Source organism: Mus caroli, unplaced genomic scaffold, assembly GCF_978045245.1.
Source record: "Mus caroli unplaced genomic scaffold, Mus_caroli_1 scaffold_12, whole genome shotgun sequence".
Classification (NCBI taxonomy): Eukaryota; Metazoa; Chordata; class Mammalia; order Rodentia; family Muridae; genus Mus; species Mus caroli.
Window position 1 is genome coordinate 57,752,740 of NW_028227267.1, and position 19,386 is coordinate 57,772,125.

General features: G+C 45.8%; 1 long non-coding RNA gene across 2 annotated transcripts in view; it reads left to right on the plus strand.

Annotated features, from left to right (window-relative positions):
- LOC110309289 (uncharacterized) overlaps positions 1 to 17,721 on the plus strand; it is a 51,902-nt gene extending 34,181 nt beyond the window's left edge. Inside the window, exons 2-4 of one of the 2 annotated variants that reach the window (XR_002379683.3) lie at positions 12,570 to 12,752; positions 13,716 to 13,763; positions 17,504 to 17,721. This is a non-coding gene — a long non-coding RNA (uncharacterized LOC110309289). Of the gene's footprint in view, positions 1 to 12,569; positions 12,753 to 13,715; positions 13,864 to 17,503 lie in introns of those variants that run through there. The other variant, XR_015044663.1, reaches the window with a different exon arrangement.
- The last annotated feature ends 1,665 nt before the right edge of the window (positions 17,722 to 19,386 follow it).

Sequence of the window (19,386 nt, forward strand, 5' to 3'; positions counted from 1 at the left end):
CCTGTGCCCCCTACGTGCGGCGGCTCCCGCAGGCGTCCGCTTGCTAGGCCTCGCTCCCCTGGCCAACGGGCGTGAGGGGTGCGGGGGTGGCTCGCAGCAGCTCCCAGGCAAAAGCGCGGGGCGCGGGAAGCGCGGGGCGGACGCTCTGGATCCGCAGGTGCAGCTAGCTTCACGCTAGCTTCCTTCTCGCTTTCCCAGCTGCTTAAAGCCCCAGGCATTTGCGCATCCGACCCCTTGACAAGGGAACGCCGTTCTTGAGGACTTACTCTTTGGTTACAGGAGTGATTGGGGCAAACCATTACAAGTTGCCTTTAAACCCTGAAGACGAAGTGATAGGCCCCTCCAAACCCCGAAGTGAAACTGAGCGCCCCGCTGGCCTAAAGCCTAGGCGGAGGGCTCGGTGTAAACAAAAAGTGCGATAAACACCAAAGGAAGGCCTTACAATTAAGCCAAACATAAGTGGTTAGTCTAAGCGTGGTTAACTTCCGTAGCTTCTACTCCCTTTCCTAAGTAGTTGATTTCAGAACGCAGTTGTACTTTTCAGGATCAGAATATAAATTAGCTACCAGATCACTGGTTCAGGAAAAAAGGCTAAGCTCGGATGAGAACAGGAAACGCGTCGGACCTTTCCCGGCAACTGGAAAGGGGTAAACAGTCTAGAAGAACTCCCCCCCATCCCACTCCCCGGCCCCAAGTTCGGACCACCACCACGCCTCAGCACGGGCACCTACTGTGCCCGTGAGGGGCTTGGAAGTTAGGTATAAGGGTGGGTCCAAACCTGGTAGAGCTTTTCCAAGAGTGAGTTGGGGAGGAAATAGATTTGCCTAGAGTTGAGAAACCTTTCCAGATTTAGGCCCGCTTTCTTTCTATTTCTATTTCTTTTCTTGCTTTCTCTCTTTCTTTCTTTCTTTTTTTTTTTAAGGAGAAACTTTAGATTCTAAAGCTTAGAACGTGGCTTCCAAGTTTGCTGTGTGTGTGCTTGCTAAAAGAGGGAAGTGAGACAATGTAAAGTGAACTTTTGCAGCACTTGCTTCCTTTCTAAAGTTTGGGACTGCAGGCCTGGTAGGCTTTGGTCGCCCACACCTGGCGGCGTGCAGAGCCTAGGGCAGAAGCTCATTCTTCCCCATCCTCTGCAATTTATCCAAAGGCCCTAGCTACTCACCTCCCCGTCCTTGTACCCTGTTCTTTTCTCAGCCTTTAGAAAACAAACCTCTTATGAATGCAAATTCGTTTCTTTGACACTTTGGTTGCAGCAATAGCTACAAATTACGATTCTTTGCATTTAGTAAACAAGTCAGGGCTTCCTGGTCCTTCCCACCCTTGCAAGGGTCAGAGTTTGTCAAGGCGTGGTCATGGTTGCCCTACCCGGTCCTCAGACTAAGGCTCAGAGGCTCAGCTATTTTGTTAAGACACCGGCTTTCCGCCCCCACTTTGTTCATTCACGGTCTTCCTAGCTGCGGAGAGGAGGGAAGGGAATCAAAACGAAACCACTTCAGGCGCAGCAGCCACAGCCACTTCCCTCAGGGCAGCGGTGGCAGACCTAAGTGTAGGGTCGCAAAGATTGACCGAGGTGGGGTTGGGGGTGGGGGAGCTGTTCCCGAAGGAAGCCCAGGAGTTGCCAGGATCTGTCCTAGGTTGCGAAGGTTCCCCCTCCCCCCAAACTCCCATCTCCGGAAAAGCGAACATGGATAGTACATCAATCTTGCATGGAGAGTTTGGTCTGGGTCTCGACGTTGAAGACTGATACCCTGCAGAAGTAAAGGAGTGTGACACTGGAGCGAGTTTGGGTTCTAGTGGCAGTTGTCTTAGCAGGGTATCAGGCAGGAGCACAGGCGAGGGCGCGCAAAGGCCTCTTGGGACTTGAGGCCCACGGAATTCTTGCCCCGCTGAAATTGGATAAGCATCCCGCCCACACGCAAATAACCAAAGTTCTATACAATTTAAAAGACTTCACGAGACTAGTGGTATCCCTCTTCTCTCATAGAAGCCATTGCAGTGACAAAGGCGGCCTCCCGCAAGTTTCAAAGAGGCGGGTGGGCCGACTTTAGCAGTTCAGGGAAGGCATCTTTGGAGGTGAAGGTAACCAAACACAACTGGGGCGCTCAGGAATGGCAGCTGGTGTCAATCTAGTCAGCTAAAATCTGTCCTCGCTTCCCCTTCTTCCCCCACAGAGAAACAACACTGCCTTGAAACAGCTTCCACTCTCACCCCACCCCCATACTTTCTTTACCACACACTTTATTCTGTTTAGTAACACCTTTGTTGCAGCAGTATCTGTAGGTCTGGGCAAGTGTGAGAAAGACCGGCAGAGTCTCGGGGAGTTGAAAGTGGAAACCCTTTGCTGGAGTGCTCGCCCTGCTCACCCACACCTGACTAAGGACTTAGCAGACAGCCATTACCCTTCCAGCTGCTCAGAGGCGCTTTGCTTTCCGCACTGAGGTCATTTGCTCTGTAAAACCCAAAACTAGGAGTCCTGTGCGTATTTGCATTGTTCAGACTCGGCTTCGCCAATAATTTAACCACAGAACTAAAAAAAAAAAAAATGGCCTTGCCTTTCAGAGCCGCGTCGTGTGAAGTTCTCTTGGTCGAAACCTGGAAAGGCAGATGTTTCTACCCCCAAACCCTCTTGGTAAACATCAGAAAGCCCTAACTGAAAGGGAAGGCCCACTCTATCCTCTTTTCCCTCTATATGAGTGAGGCAAGCTACCTAGGAAATAGACCCTGACGCTCTCTTTTTAGCTTTCCCCCATTTCTTAATAAAATAAAATAAAATAAAAATATCCAGCACAAAAGCTAGTTTTGACTCAAGAGATTATAAAAAGGTCTGCGTTTAACAAGTTCGTCTTTTGGTCTTATTATATGACTAGTTTTCTTACTCTTGCAAATGACGTGTTTTCGTGATCGGGTTCCAGGGGTGTTGCTGTTAAAGTGGGCGTCTGTGATTGTGAAGTTGGTCTTGCCCTCCATTCTTTCTAAACAAAAAGCACGCGCTTTAAAACACACACACACATACACACACTCTACGTTTTTTAGTAAAAAAAAAAAAATCCATGCATTCATAACTAATGTTTTGCCTGAGCTAAAGTTAAGACTTAAATGCCCAAACTGCCATCCCTTTGTGGAGTCCATCAAAACCCCTGTCTTTTGCGCTCGCCACTGAAACCCGCGTCAGACACCTTGTTGTGGAGTCCAGTTTGGAAATAAATCCACGCCTTTCGAGGTGAAATGGGAGCATGGCCCAAGCGATGCATCTGGCTTTAGATTTTATGAGGAATATGGTCTGGAGAAGGGAACGCCTGTTTTAGCCGGCTGCGTGCCCTGCTAGAGTCGTCCTGGAATTCCTCCTGCAAACAGCGCGCCTGGCCTCGACCCACAGGGCCTCAGGCGACCTCTGGGCGCCGAGCTTTTGAGTTAACCTTCCAGCAGCGAGCTCTCCGCGGCCTCAGCCGAGGTCGCTAAGCTGCGGCTGACTTCAACCAAAAGGAGAAAGTTTAAGGATGTAGATCAGATGTCCTGAAGCTGGAGAAAGGGACAAGAGACTGCCTTCGCGGTTAGTTACTAAAAACCTCCGACACCTCGTGCTGGCTGCGAGGCGAAGAAAACTCCCCTGGGGGAAACGTTAGTGTACCCGAGACTGTGCCAAACACTCCCCAAGTCCCCGGGTAGCGTTCCACCCCCGCCCACCACCGGGTTCTTTCACAATCCAGCGGGTTTCTGGCGAGGGTTCGGCGGCGTGGGCTAGGGGCTGCAAAGAGGTGCAGGAGCCGAACCGCCTCCGTTTTCCGCCCACTCAGTCCAGGAAACCTTGAAGCGGGAAAAAAAAAAAAAAAAAAAAAAAAAAAAAAAGGCGCGACGCGGTGGGGTGTGGGGACGCTGACACAGTTCACAAGATGTCGGGGTAGGGTCCCGGGGATGGGGGGCCGGTGGGTTCAGCAGGGAGCAAGCGGAGGCTGCAGGTCAGAGTGTTTGCTACAGGGAGAGGGGCGGGGGGGGGGGGAGGATGCTTCCAAAGAAAACGAGAGTGAGTAAAGAAGGGGCCCGCAGCAGGGAGCCCCTGAACTCGGCGTCCAGGGAGTGCTTGGGTACTGACTCGCTTCGAGGGAAGAGACTCCCACGTGGGCTTCTCCCTGAGCGGGGCTGGACCGGTGCCGAGCCACCGGGCACTGAGGTCGCCAAGTCGCCTTCAAAGTCGGCGGAGGCGCGTCCCTATTCAAGGCTGGGGAGAGGGAGGCTCGTCGAAAGTAGCGCCTCTCGCCTCGCGCTCCTGTGACACCCGGAGAGGCAAGGGAGCCTCGGCCACCAGAAGCCCAGTTGAAAACCACCCAGTTTCCCAAGTTTGTAAAGTGAAAATCCACACACAACTACGCCCATTTCCCCTTCCCGAAGAAAACCAAAGCAAGCCTAAAGCCAGGCCTCCGAACTGAACTCTGTGTTCCCCATCGCGCTTGCCCAGGCGTGGGTTGCAGGGCGCTACTCCTCAGGCTGCCGGGCGTGGGGTGCGTTGGGTGCAAGGCTGGTCACCTCCCGGGAATTACAGCAGGAAATGCTTCTCCTGGCTTTCGATCACCCAGTCAAAACATTTGGTTGTATCTCGAAATAACTTTTTTGAGAATCTGGAAAAACAAACACCCCCCCCCTCCCCAGCACAAATAGAATAACTAACAGACTTCCATCAGACAACCATTTATTCCCAATTATAGTGAGACCTCCCCCCATCCCATTAATTAAAAGAACTGAAAATTTGGAGATTTGACGGCTTCCCACAGCTCCCGGCTGCTGTTTCTTGTTCTCACCTGATTCTCTCCTCTCCCCCTCCCCTTTCTTCACTATTACTTTCTGTCTTATTTTTCTTTTTCAGGTACTTGCTTTAATCATATCTCCTACAACAATGCATAACCCTCTCACCTTAGCTTCTACGCCGCAGTTTACATACCCTCGCAAAAACAAAGTTTTTAGTTCCTTTTAATGTACAGCCACAGTTAATTGTGCATTGTTTGTGTGTGAGCAGCGCTCTCTCTGTCTCTTGTCTCTCTGTCTCTCACCTTTCTTCCCTCCGTACCTCCCTTCGCCCCCAACAAGGATGTGTTCCTAATTACAAGCCCGGTCTCCTTCCCAATACTGATAGGGCTTTATTTTTACAGGAACTGAAAGAGTTAGGAGAAAATCACCATGAGCTAAGCCACAACTCCGCTTTTTTTTTTTTTTTTTTTTTTTTTTTTTTTTTTGTTGTTGGACAAATACGAATGCTAAACGGTGTAGTCCGTTTTTTGAAAAAAAAAAAAAAAACCAAACCTTAAATATTACTAAGTATGGATCTTTTCATTTTCTTTGGCTGTTTTTCACTTCCAATAAGGAAGTATTAAAAACGAAATTCTTGCGAATAAAATAAAATTATGTAAGCTGTACACTTTAGTTTGGAGGAAGAAGATGGACATTTCAGGTTTTTAAAAAAGATCTTTTACGGATAGACAGTTATTAATGTGAAATAAAACGTTTAAGCTAGTCTTATCCGGTGCCTGCACGTAGTAGGTGCTTACCTAGAATTTTGTCTCCTCACCTCCTTTCACTTCTTCCTGCATTTAAAAATGTTGGCAGAAGATACAGACTTAACCGTGTCTAAGGAAATTATGTTAAACTTTGCTTCTGGTTAAGGTAATCTCCGCTCACATAAAAACTCAAAATTTACCCAGGGAACTTTAATAAGATATTAAAACTTAATGGAAATAGCTAGGCAGAATAAAAGTACTGTGATTACATACATATAAATCTGAAACACATTAAATTAATTGGAGTTTTTCAGTGACTGTAATAGTAACTATTACCCTTTGATTCCCTTTACCCACTTCTTTAGTAAGAACGAAATTTGTGGGTTGTTACTCATTTCTAACATCTCTGGTGGAGCCGCCTCTGCCCACTGCTGACCTATCTTGACCTTGTATCGATCAGAGCGCAATTTGTATTTCTAAGCAATTTGCCCGATTTTCTTTTTGATAGAGGTTTAAGTGCATTTTTAAAAGCATAAAATCGGAAACTGGAGAAAGCGTTTAACACCCACGAGCTGGGAAAACCCACCTACGCCCTCCTCCTGTCCTGGGTGTGGAGACACTGGAGGCTGAGAGCTGGCTGGAGCCACTTTGTGACATTGCTCAGCGTCACCTAGTCCTGGATTCTTTTCTTTGTGGCCCTTTCACTGGGAGTAAACAGAAAGTGAGTTTCCTGACAACTTTGCACTGCTCTCTAAATAGCAGAGGATTAACACTGCTCTCTCTCTCTCTCTCTCTCTCTCTCTCTCTCTCTCTCTCTCTCTCTCTCTCTCTCTCTCTCTCCAAACGACTGGGTGAGTATAGCAGGTGACCTCTCACTGCAACAGGTCTCAGTTCCCTGGATTCAGGCTATCCACTCGGGAAAGAAGAGTCGCACCTAATCAGTGTGGAACTCTTTCAGAGATGCGTGCTTGGACTCAGCGCCATTTATCTCCAACACTACAACAAAATTTAAGCGTCATGCGTGATAAGAACTTGGTGTCAATGTTTGCACACACGTGCCCTTAAGACATCTCTTTACATATAGAGGGACGCATTTGCAACCCTAGGACCATCTCTTTTGATGGGTTCGCTAGTTCTAGAAAAGTGTACCACACACAAGTTTTCTGCACTTATCTCCAGTCTCCATCCCAATGGTCTGCAATCCTGAGGTTCGCCCGTGACTTCCCGCGCCGGGTTCCTTCTTGCGCGGAGCGGTGAGCGCGGTGCGGAGGAGGTCATGGGAAGTTCAGAGCAGCACGTCTGCTTCGCAATTGGGGGGTGGGGGGGGGAAAACCCGAAACGTTTGAGTCATTCTGGGAGCTGTGGTCTGGGGCTCAGGCCGGAGCCCGGTCAAAGTCCTCCTTGCGGGAGAATCGTGGATCCCTGTGTCTAGTTCAAACTGGACGCAGCGCAGGGAGGGCCAGCGCACGATTACTTGCGGTCACTTGGGGTCTTTGCGTCAGCGTGACCAGGATATAGTCTTATTTTTGAGAACTGAGATTTGAGCTCGGCCCTGGACTCCACCGCACCCCCGCAGCCCGGATTGCCTTCGTAGAGCTTTCCCATTTGAGTACATGGGGGTCCAACTCGGTCGCGTCTGCCGGAACTGACAGTGTCCTTACCTCCCTGTTTGGCTCCTTGGGTGCTCCGCAGCTATGCAGGTATACGGACGGAGCCAGGGGAATGAAGAAGCGACAGCCGAGAAAAACCCACGCGGGCTCCCACGCAGCGGCAAAGCCGCAGGTATTTGAGCGGCTTGGCCCGAGAGCGAGGGGCTCGCAGGGGAAACTGCTTCTCAAACTTCAGAGCTCAAACAATTCGGGTAAGGAGAAGGGAAGAACTCTTTTCTCTGTATCCTGCCAGTAATGGCCAGTCAGCAGAAGCACTCAGAGTGAGGGTCCCCGAAGCCCTGGAGCCCACTGGGAGAAGGGAATCCTGCCTGACTCAAAGTTGCTAGACAAGGAAGTTCAGAGGCCTAGGCCTTCTAGGCACTGGAGAAGGTCTTGCCTAAGATCCCCTAGGGATTACCTCAAGAGGGTTGAAGGGAAGCCTCAGACACCAGACTAAATTTAGGTAGAGAATTCACAAGGGTATTTCCAGGACCCATTAACCTCTGGGCAGAAGTTAGCTCCTGTTTCTTCTTTGACCAAGCATTACCTAAGTTTCCCAAATTTGTAATCAGTGAACGTAAGGCCCATGGCCTTCTGAGTAGTCCGAGTGTGGGGCTGTCCAAGTACATTTAAAATTTTGTTCTCTCCTTCTAGTGAGGCCTACATTCCCTGAGAAATACATGAAAGGGTACTCACCTTTTTTGGGAGAGAGGGTGTTGATCACATGCTGGGTCACTAGGAGAAGTTTTGCCTGTGTTGGGCAAGTGGACTACCCTGTGGTAAGAGACTGCTGTGGCCCACTTGGAAAGGAGTACCATGTGACCCTAAGAGAAGCATGAATGTATCCATCAGACAGGACAGCCCCCCACCCTGTGTGTGTGTGTGTGTATGGGACATTAAGGTAGTTCTTGCCCAGTGTCAGAGGAAGGCTGGTAAGACCATCTAGAAGTGGAGAGTACAGGACCAGAGCTGAGACCAAGCTCAGATCGAAGTGCACATTCTCCTGACTGAATATACTGTATTTAAGTTTCTTCCTGTTTCCTTTCTATTCATCCTTTGGTCAAGTGTTTGTTCTCGTCCCCACTTGCCAGAAGAAGGTAATTCAGCTAACAATTATGTTGCTTATTAAGTAGCTGCTGCATGTGAAACCCAGGCTTGGGAGAGTGAACAAGACAGCTCTTGTCCCCATAGAGTTTACAATCCAGATTCTTGTTTTCTATAGAGAAACAGTGGAGAGATGCTCTAATGGGGGACAGACAGGGGGGGTGGGGGTGGGGTGGGGAGGTTGTGCATGGCCAGGGTGAAGTGAGGATGGCTAATTACAAGATGGTATCCTTGGAACACAGAGAGCAGAGGAACTGTGTGTGGAGCAGAGTGGAAATGTGGGAGGGGATTAGTTTGGAATCTCTCCACTGGCGTGGGAAGTGAAGCATGCAGAGCCATGGTATTGCATGGTACCCAGAGGTGTATGTCCTAATACTGTAATAAACACCATGGTCAAAAGCAACCTGGGAAGGAAAGGGTCCATTTCATCATCCAACACTGAGGCACATCACTGAGGAAAGACAAGGCAGGAGCCCAAGGTGGGAACGGATACAGAGGAGTGCTGCTGTCCTGCTTGCTCCCCTTGGCTTGCTCAGCTTCCATATAGAACCCAGGCCCACCTAACCAGGAGCAGCACCAGCTACAAGGAGTTGGGCCCTCCATGTCAATCATCAAGCAAATGCTCCACAGTAGCTCCACAGTTGCTTTGCCTACAGGCAACGCTATGGAGGCATTTTCTCAATGCCCCAGTACAGGGGAACACCAGGGCCAAGAAGTGGGAGTGGGTGGGTAGGGGAACAGGGTGGGGGTAGGGTATAGGGAACTTTCAGGATAGCATTTGAAATGTAGATGAAGAAAATATCTAATAAAATAAAATTGAAAAAAAAATCCCTTCTTTCCAGATAATGTCTAGGTTTGTGTCAAAAGGACAAAGATGTTTGCTGGTGGGAGTGTGAGGAAGGCAGCCGGTCACCTTTCAGCAGATTAAAAAAAAAAAAAAGATAGTGCACAGGAAGTGGGGGTGAGCTACGAAAACCCAAGGCTCCAGTGACTCACTTCTTCCAGGGAGGCTCCTCCTCCAGGTTCAATAAATAACCTTCCAAAGTATAGCCACAAGATGGGGAACAAGGGCCCCCCAAATGCTCGAGCACGTAGCTATAGCATGGGTATATGTCACATTCAAAACACAGCATGTTCCAAACCAACCAACCAAACAACAAGACAAGACGCCTCCAAACCAAACACCCGCCAGCTTCATGGTCCCTTACAATGTTAAAAGGATGTGGTGTCATTCGCCTGCAAAGACAGGTAAGAGTCTGAGCATATGACCAAGTAGGGAATCAACCCTGGTATGGGCAAATCTGATGGGAAGTCTCCAGAGCGGCCATGGATGACATAGGTTACAGCATATTATAAAATGTGCCATAGCAGGTGTCCAAAGTCTTTTTGGATCTAAGAATATACTGAGCTGCATCTGTCCAGGTTTTTTTTTTTTTTTTCCTGTTTCTCAGACCTGGAAGACATCAAGGTAACTTGTTAAAACAGCAATTCATGCCAGGCAGTAGCGGTGCTCACCTTTAATCCCAGCACTTGGGAAGCAGAGGCAGGAGGATCTCTGAGTTTGAGGCCAGCCTGGTACACAGAGATAGTTTCAGGACACCCAGGGCTACACAGAGAAACCCTGTCTTGAAAAACAAAAACAAAAAATCCAAAACTGTACAATTCACATCACTCCTCTAGAGGGAAATTTACTAGAGGTGGAGCCTGGGTTTTCCATTAAGAAACAAGGCCCTAAATCTCTTGTCTCTTGGAGGCCAGAGGAGCGAGCGTCAGGTCCTCGGGATCTGATGTTATAGGTAGTTGTGAGCTGCTTAGTATGAATGCTGGGAACCGAACTCATCTTGGGTCCTCTGCACAGGCAATGTGCTCTCTTAATTGCTGAGCCCACCTTTAATCCCAGCACTTGGGAGGCAGAGGCAGGCGGATTTCTGAGTTCGAGGCCAGCCTGGTCTACAAAGTGAGCTCCAGGACAGTCAGGGCTACACAGAGAAACCCTGTCTCGAAAAACCAAAAAAAAAAAAAAAAAAAAAAAAAAAAAAAAAAAAAAATTGCTGAGCCATTTTTCCCCAGCCTTTTCAAATAAAACTTTGACCAAAAGGCTAGTAAGTAAGGGAGAACAGCTATAGCTGAAGGTGACCGTAAGGAAGTTGTATCATTGGCCTATGAGAGACTAGCCCTTCCTTCTTTGTATTGCAGACCTGGCACCATGTCACCACACAAGAGGTATGTAGCATTTAACAACTGAATGGATAAACTAACAGAATACCATCCTTTTTGAATCCAGTTGTAATCAAGGAATGAAACACCAACACTTTCATCAGCTTAGATCAAAGGCAAGATAATCCCCCCTGGGTGTTCATTTTCACTAACAAATTCTTGGACCACACACATTCTCATTTACTTAAATTGAAACTTAGGAGACACTTGGTTCTTATGGTCTAATTTTCTATAACTCTTTGCCAATGCTAACTCAGGAAAAGGACTTGGGGACGAAGACTGAGAACTTGGGGAAGTTCAGGCTGGCTTTTTTAGGTGCTGGGAGGCAGTCAAGTTGCATCGCTAAGGCAAAATGGAAGAAGCCATTTCTTTGCAAGAATAACTCATGTGGCTGATTTTTAAAAATTAGTTCATTTTTCACCTGCTTATGCAAATATATTTTCATTGTAAGAAGTTTGAAAAATACAGAAAGTCATAAAAAAGGAAATAAAATTTACTTTTGCTTTAAAATTTTGTTTTTACTCATGTGTATGTTGGTATGAGTATGTGCGCAGATGCTCAAGGTAACAAAACAGGAAAGTGGGTCCCATGGAGCTGCCTAATGCGGTACAGGATCCTGGTTCACTTTTCAGTGCAGTGGGCACTTACACTGAACCAATTCCCTGGACTCCAAGTTTGCTTCTCTTACTATCTTTCCAGACCAGTTGTTCTTAACCTTCCTAATACTGCCACCTTTTAACATAGTTCTTCATGTTATTCTAACTCCCAACCAAAACTTTATTTTCGCAGCTACTTCATAAGTGTAATTTTGCTACTCTTATGAATCATAATGTATGATATGTGACCCCCAAAGGGGTTTCCACGAACAGGTTGGGAACCTCTGACTTAGAGGTAATGAATGCTCTTATTGATGTCAACCCCTGGCCCCCCTGTGGTGAATCAAACTCAGGACCACCTGCATGCTAGGTACCATCTTCTCCTTTGTATCTTACAATGAAGTATAAGCAAATATGCTTTTTTTTTTTGTTTTGTTTTTTTTGTTTTTTGAGACAGGGTTTCTCTAGACAGCCCTGGCTGTCCTGGAACTCACTCTGTAGACCAGGCTGGCCTCGAACTCAGAAATCCGCCTGCCTCTGCCTCCCAAGTGCTGGGATTAAAGGCGTGCACCACCATGCCCAGTGCTTTTTAACTTTTATAGCCTTGAATATTACTTATACCACTAAATATTGGTCAATAACATGTTTTTTTTTTTTTTTAAAGTTACATGCCATAATCTAGGAAAGAAGACACCACATTTTTATTTACTTATTTTCAGACAGAGTCTCACTATGTGGCTCTGATGGCTTAGAACTTGCTAGGTAGGCCAGACTGACCTCTCAGAGTGGTAGAATTAAAAGCATGTGCCACTATATATATATATATATATATATATATATATATGCACAGTATGTGTGTGTACTATACTTGGGTATATATGTATATATGTTTATATATATGAATGTATATTTGTATATATATACACCACACTTCCATACTTGGTTTAATAAAATTCTTATTAAACATTTGGGCTACTTTCCAGCCTTTTTCCATCATAGGTAATGCTGCACTGAGTACCTGTGTGTGTCTTTGTCTGAGTACTATGGCAGGCATACTTCTTCGGACCTTTAATTCAGGGGGTCAAATTGTCTTCATGAATGGCTGCACCAAAGTAGACTGTACAGACAATGTACGTTGAATCTCTTTCCTCGCACCTAAGCTAGCTTCCATGTGGTTGCTTCTATCGCTGCCCCGCTACCCCGTGCCCAGGCTTTGGGAACAGAGCTGAGGTTTAAAAGGCCCAGCGTACCTTTTCCAGAATTTACAGTTGAAAGTCCATCTCAGTATCTTGTTTTCCTTACAGAGCAGTGAAGTCTGGGGAGGGCTGACTGGCCTGTCTCCTGTTGTAATGCTGGCAGAGAGCTTCTGGAAAGCCTTCCTGAGCTCAGGGACTCAGCCTCTACCCCAGCTCTCCACCAGTGTCACTGTGACCTCTGCTGCCTCTGAGCAGCTAGCTGCCTCTGACTGTCAGTTTGCTCTGGGGCCCTTTCTAGACATGAGGTTTATTCTTGTGCAGGATGAAGGTATTCACTTTGCTGTCCCTGTGATGTGAGTCATGTGAGGATGAGGACCCAGAAGGGCAGGCGGCCAGGAGCTCCTGCCTAAGTCGCGCAGCTGTGATCCCGGCATTTGTAACTGAAAACAGCATTTCTCCGTGTCCTTCTCAGTTTCATCAGGATGACAGGAACCGAGCACACAAGTGAGAAGTGGGGAATTTGGGGAATCTTTAATAAGAACCTCACATGTTACTGGTTTCATCAGGTATAGACACAGAGGCACACGTACACACTCGCCCCACTTAAAGAGAGAGTGCTGACTTTTCTTTCTTTGCTTACAAAACTGAAAACCTGGCACAGTCTTTAACTTGTAGCTTGGCAGTATTGCAAATTATAGGCAAGAAAAGCCAAATTGGGTGAAAATTAAAGGCCCCTCCCCACCTACCCCCAGTTGCAGGGAAAATTGTGCCATTTGTACATATTTCTGTTGTTTCTGCGTGATTTCTAATTGCATTCACCGGGACGGTCAGCGTCGTCGGTTACAGCTTCCTGGAGAAGGCAGGTGGTGGCCAGGGCCAGCTTGGGGATCTTTGGTCATTGTTGCTAGACTGTCGATATTAATGAACACTGATTTAATTGTTTTGAAATATTGATTGGAGAAATAGGCAATACGGTTTTATCTGGGCTTCTTGTATCCACTTAATCATGGATACATAAATAGACTCACCGCTTGGGAGGTCAATACCAGACATGTTTACAAATCTGGGTTTTGTTTTGTTTTGTTTTGTTTTTTTCCTGTGGGTTCTTGGAACATTCCTGGTGCCTGGGGTGGAGTGTGAACTTGATGACTGAGGGCTCATGCAGTAATGAAAAATTGTTTTCCTTTTCTAGTTATTTATTTTTAGTTGACGTAGGATCTCATGTAGTTCTGGCCAGCAGCAGCTTGCTGGGTAGCTAAGGAGAACCCTGAATTCCTGGTCTTCCTGCCTCTCAGGTGCTGGGATTACAAGCACCTCCCACCACACTTGTCCTTGCAAAGCAACAGAGCAACCATTTGAGAATGTATCAATACTCTTATTTCCAGAATCATCTATTTCTTGAATATATATTTTACTTATTTCTATAATGGGGATACATTTTCACCTTGTGCTTTTCCCTCTTGGCAGGTTTTAGGCTTGACATCTGCTTCCACTGGTTGGCCTTTAAGAAGTCAGGTGAGGACCTTATTACCAGTGTTGTGATGGAGCTGGGGTAGGTGGATGGTGCTGTTTGGTTTTGACGAGCAAAGCAGCTTCCATGTGGGACAAGTGTCTTATTGTGTAGCCTCATTCTTACAAATTAAACACATGACTAAAGAATAGCCATTAGTGTCTCTTTTTAAAAATAATTAAGCAACACTATTTACTCAATACTTGAATTAAGCAAAACCGTTCTTTTCTTTCTCCTTTTCAGAGTCTCAGAACTCACTAGACTTCCTTCTTCTTTTTTTTTTTTTTTGTCTTCCTCGTCATGATGGGCCTTAAGTGGGGGAAAATGTGAGGGTGATGGCGGCTCAATAGGTCAATCATGTCTGGGACTGTCGCAGCTCAACTGTTCCTCTGCCTCTTTTTTTTTTTTTTTTTCTTCTGTTTTACTTATTATAGTTATGGTAAGCAAAACAGATGTGGCTTTAAATGTTCAGCACGGGACTGTTTTTCACTAATGAAACTGTGTTTTTTACATGTGATTTGCCAGTTTATTACCGGCTAAAGTACGAGCTAGGTTGATTGGTGAGTACTTGAAAGAGAACTGAATCTAGTTGATTTGTTTAGCAGGCATTTTATGATGTTATTGGCCGCTATGAACGTAGATGGGTTATAAATAACAATGGTTGGGGCTGGAGAGATGGCTCAGCAGTTAAGAGTGTGAACTTCTCCAGCAGAGGACTAGAGCTCTGTCCCCAGCGCCAGCAACTCCAGCTCAGGGGACCCAAAGCCTCTGGCTTCTGAGGTCAGGCACCTCACTCACCCACATGCGGACACACACACACACACATTAAAGAATAATAAAAGTAAAAATTAAAAAGAAATCACAGTTGCTGTTATGCAGTTCTGGGAGGGGAGAGAATGCAGACTTGTGCAGGAATGCAAATCTAGTGGTGTAAGCTGTGTCCTCTGTCGAAATGAAATCGGTTGTCAGTTTGAGTGTGTTACACAACATGCTGAATCCTGGCTTGCTGAACTGGCTCGTTTATTGTTTGACGCTCACTTGACTGTGATTTACAGCTCATTTTCCCCTCTAGTTATTTACTCTTTGCTAAATAAGTGAAGGTATATGTTGTGTTTTTTGCCTCCTCCCACTTCAAACTTAGGAATACTGTGAAATGAAACCATGACACTTGACTGTAAAATATACATTTGGGACCCATTATTTGGGCTCTCTCTTTCTCAGTCTTGGGTTATTTTTGCACTATTAGAGAAGGAACCCAGGGCTTCGTGCATGTTAAGTAAATGCTCTACCACTCTGTCAGTCTCGGCATCTCCTGCTGGTCCAGACATAATTAAAGTATATTTGTGCCTGATCAAATCAAGTTGGATGAAGTTTCATTTTCTGAAGTGTCAACTTGCCTGACGTGGATGAACACTTAGCGGGCTGGTGCTCTGCCTTGGTCAGTGACCACTCACGACTCACCCAGGAGGTCATACCCTGTGAAGAGAAGCTTTAAGTCAGAGGCTGCGCTAGAACAGGTCCCTGAGCATTGTTGAGATCCAGAATGGCATTTGGCTTCGAGACACGCAGAGTCCAATCAAGGCTTTCATTAGCAAGGATGGAAATATCTGACCCCTGTCACAGCAGACTCCATGAAAGGATAAGGATTGTGGGGTTTTGTTTTTTGTTTTTTTTCATTGTCTTGGGGGGAGTGAATGGGCATGGTTGGTGAGAAGGCATTGTGAAGACAGATTCGGGGGAAGTCTGGACCTACTTTATATCAGTGATAGAAATGGGTCTTATGCCACCAAGCAAGCCACGTAGTCCCCTCCTCCTCTCCATTGACCTTTGACCTTTGGGTTTGGGTCACAGCCTTTGGGGAAAGGGAAGAGGAAGAATCAGAACTGACGTCTATCTCACCCATCTGGATTTTAATTAATTAGAGTATACTTGGAAGGGTGGCTCTGCCTGTAGCCATTTTTGCAAAAAACGATGAGTTAGTTTCTTAATGAATAGCTATTCTTCAAGCCTGCTCTGCATCCAGGAGGGGATATGAGAAGTAATTAGCTCTGAAGGCATAGTCGAAGTATAAAACTTGCACACAAGCCAGGAACTTTATTTGCATATCAAATAAATGGCAGGGTTATGCTCATGTCTCAGAGTCTCTTGTTATCCTAATCAGTAAAGAAAACGAAACCAGATGTTTTCATTTAAGTTTTGAATTGTGTTACTATTAAAATAAAAAAAAATCAAGCTGAAGTATCTCGCTAAACGCAATCTAATCATTCCTCCAGATAGGATTTTCTGAAAGGCTTGTGGCATTCTGAGAGTGGAATCTGGCTTCGTGCTGGATTTTACAGTTTGCTGTGAGCCGTGCACACATTTCATCTGTGTGTTCCTTTCCTGCCTGCCAGTTTCCTCAAGTACTGTTTTTGTTGTGGCTTCAGCGATTCTTGCTCAAAACACAGCAGCACTGAGTCATGGAAAACACTAGATAGGGCAGTTAGAAGAATCAGTTTTTATATGTGATCATCCACTAGCGTTTTGGGAAATGTGGCCCTTCCTCTTGTCAGACGCTCCGAGTCTTTAGGAGACACGAGGGTCAAGCAGGACTTGATGTGAGTGCATCTCTAGAAACTGAATATCTTAAGCCTCAGGGCAACGCTGCCTTGCAGTTAAAAGTGACTGCCTGTCTGGGAATGAGGCTTGTCTAGCACAAGTGAGGCCCCGTGTTCAATCCCTAGCACTGAAAAATAAAGAGGGAAGAAAGGAAAAAGTGGATGCCTCTGACAGTAAGCTAAGTGCTAATAGGACGTGAAAAACAAATCCCTTGTCTTAACCAAGTGCACAATTTTAAAAAATTTGTGTGTCTTAAGGATAGCATTTCATGTCTTCTTGTCTTGTTATAAGGACATGTAAAATACATGTAAAAGGATATTATAAAATACACGTTCATTCCAAAATTTTTACAAAATTCAGGGGAAAAAAGACTTCAATTTGACTTTAGAACAAACCACTAACACTTTGATTGATACATTTAAATTCTCTGTGTTTCTCTTTTATTTTATATCGTATGTGGTTTTTATGTTTTAGGTGCCTGGATTATAGTGCTTCTATTAACTACTTTGATTGATTTATTTCACTTTAGAAAACATGAATTATTTTCTATATATTTTATTCTGAAACAGTTTGGAAAGCTGACAGTCCATCTAATCTTTAGTTTCTGTGAGTATCAGCTGAACTGTTCTGCCCTTTTCTTAGAAAACAAAGCTTACTAATAGGTAGTGTTTTGAGACAGACATGTAGCACTCCACCGTGTGTGTGTGTGTGTTTCAGTCTATGATGAGAGTATGCAGCAGTAATTAGTTATAAAAGAGCAGCAATAGGTGCTGGGCAGGAGCGACCTGCAACCAGGATGGCGTGTGTTTGACTCCTGGCAATGTACTTATTAATTGCTGTCCAGAATTACCCTCAGCAGGCAATGTGGGTCCCGACAGCATATGTATTGTAAATATCAGAATAAAGGAACAGCTCGGTGTAAGGTTCCAACACTTCATAATTGTTTCCAATCACAATTCAGCCAGACGGAAAAAAAAAAAGACCAATCCCTGTTCAATTTATGCTGAGTAGACAGACCTTTTATTCCTGTCATCTGAATTTCCCCAGCTATAAGAAGATGTTGGTGCCAGTACGGTAAGATTCCGATTATGTGCACTTTTGGCTTCTCTTCATTCAGTGAATTGGACATGACTTTGTGTTGCTTTAGTTTACAGTTGTTGGAGCTGGAGGAGCCAGGCTGGGGGCAAGACCAGGGGATCCACCCTCCATCTGACACTCCTGGATCCTATATTGCAAGGCAAAGGCGCCATGGGACTCTTCCTTTTGGTGCCACAGTGGGAGGCAAAGCCTCTCTGCGCTGTCATTGCTGCCTGAACTGTCTCTCCATTCATGGAAGTTGGACAGAGACAAAAGCAAGATTTTGATTTTGACAGTATCTCTCTCCTGACCCATCTGGATTCTTGACTTTCGTTATGTTAGCCATACCTTCAGTCGTTTATTTTACAGATGGCAACAATTTGTTCTTGACAACGGATTCAAAATACCTCTTCAATCAGTGGCTAAGGCCAGTCTCTGAGCAATACGATGATAAATTAAAGACATGTTCCAACTACACTCAACTCACAAATGTATGCAGGGACATGCATGCGTCTGTCACCACAGCACTCTTCTTGGTCCTTAAGAATAGAATTTGACCTGCAGTTGAGATACATAAAAGTAAAGTATGTGTTTGAAGAAGGCATGCGTTCAGGAAGGAAAGCCACGGGGCAAGAGTGTATCTGGGAAACAAGGTCTTGAAGAACACTTCTTTTTATTGTTTGTTTGTTTATTTATATCTGTGCATCATTTCTATGTAGGATGCCCTTGGAGGCCAGAAGAGGGCTTCAGCTCCCTTAGAACTGAAGTTGCAGATGGTTGTGAACCATCTGTGTGGGTGCTCAGAAGTCAAACCCAGGCCCTCTGCAAGAGCAGCCAGTGTTTTCAACGTCTGAGCTACCTCTCTAGTCCCTATCATAAGATTTCTAGGTAATATGTTTTGAAGAAAAAAAAAAACCCACACAAACACTTTCAGAGAAAACTGCTGTGTGGTACCCATGCCTATTTCTTTAAGGCATGGGAACCCAGCTGTTCTTAAACACTTTGGCATTCGGAGGTCTTTCCAATTGCCTGGGATTTAAATAGAAACTGCCAGTTTGGGTCAGACCCTCTTCGGGATAAGGAATGAGTACTACGTGCTGTGCTTGATGAACGATTGGGAGCGTTGGAAGTGCGTCTGTAGTATTTGCATCTGTCACTGGTTAGCTGATGAATGACTAGAGATGTGTGTCCTTCCAAGTCAGCCAGCGCGACCCGCTGTTTCATCACGGCTGATGGGTGCCTTGGACAGCTTGCCTTCCAAATATCAGACAAGACAGACTTTCACAAAATGTACAGTTGAGTGTGATGTCATCCAATGGCCGTCCAGAAAGTATAATGAAGAGCGAGACATTGTGGGAAACTCAGAGTGAGATTTCTACTTCCAAGTTGCTCTGGACTCCACGCACTCTCTCACTGTACTGATCCTCAGCGTTCAGTCATCCCCCTGCCTCCCCCTCCTAGAAGCTGCTTCTCAGCTCTCACTCCCACCTCCAGGCTCCTGTGACTCCAGCCTGAGCTCAGAGTTCACTTCCATTGGTGTGTTCTTCCCCTATTACATTTTGTACTACTTTATTATTATTTTTATTATATTATTTTTTATAACGTTATTCTTTAAAAATTGTGTGTGATGAATGTGGAGGTCAGAGGGTTCTTTCCTTCCACCACATGGGCTAGGAGTCAGGGATTTTTCTTTACCTGTTCTGCCTTGCTGGTCTCTGGGTCTAACAAACCCCCCTGATGACCCCATCCAAGTTAAAGGTCATTTCCCTTTGTCCTCAGCGACCATGGCCAGAGCTCAGCAGGTCACCAGTCTCTATACCATAACCCAATTCATGTACTTGAAGAGCTTACTAGTCCCTCTTCTTACACCTGGATACCCCCCAGCCATATCCTTCTGGCATACATCCGAGCTGCAGTCAGTCTTGTGCTTCCTCTGGACTCTCTGTCCTTGCT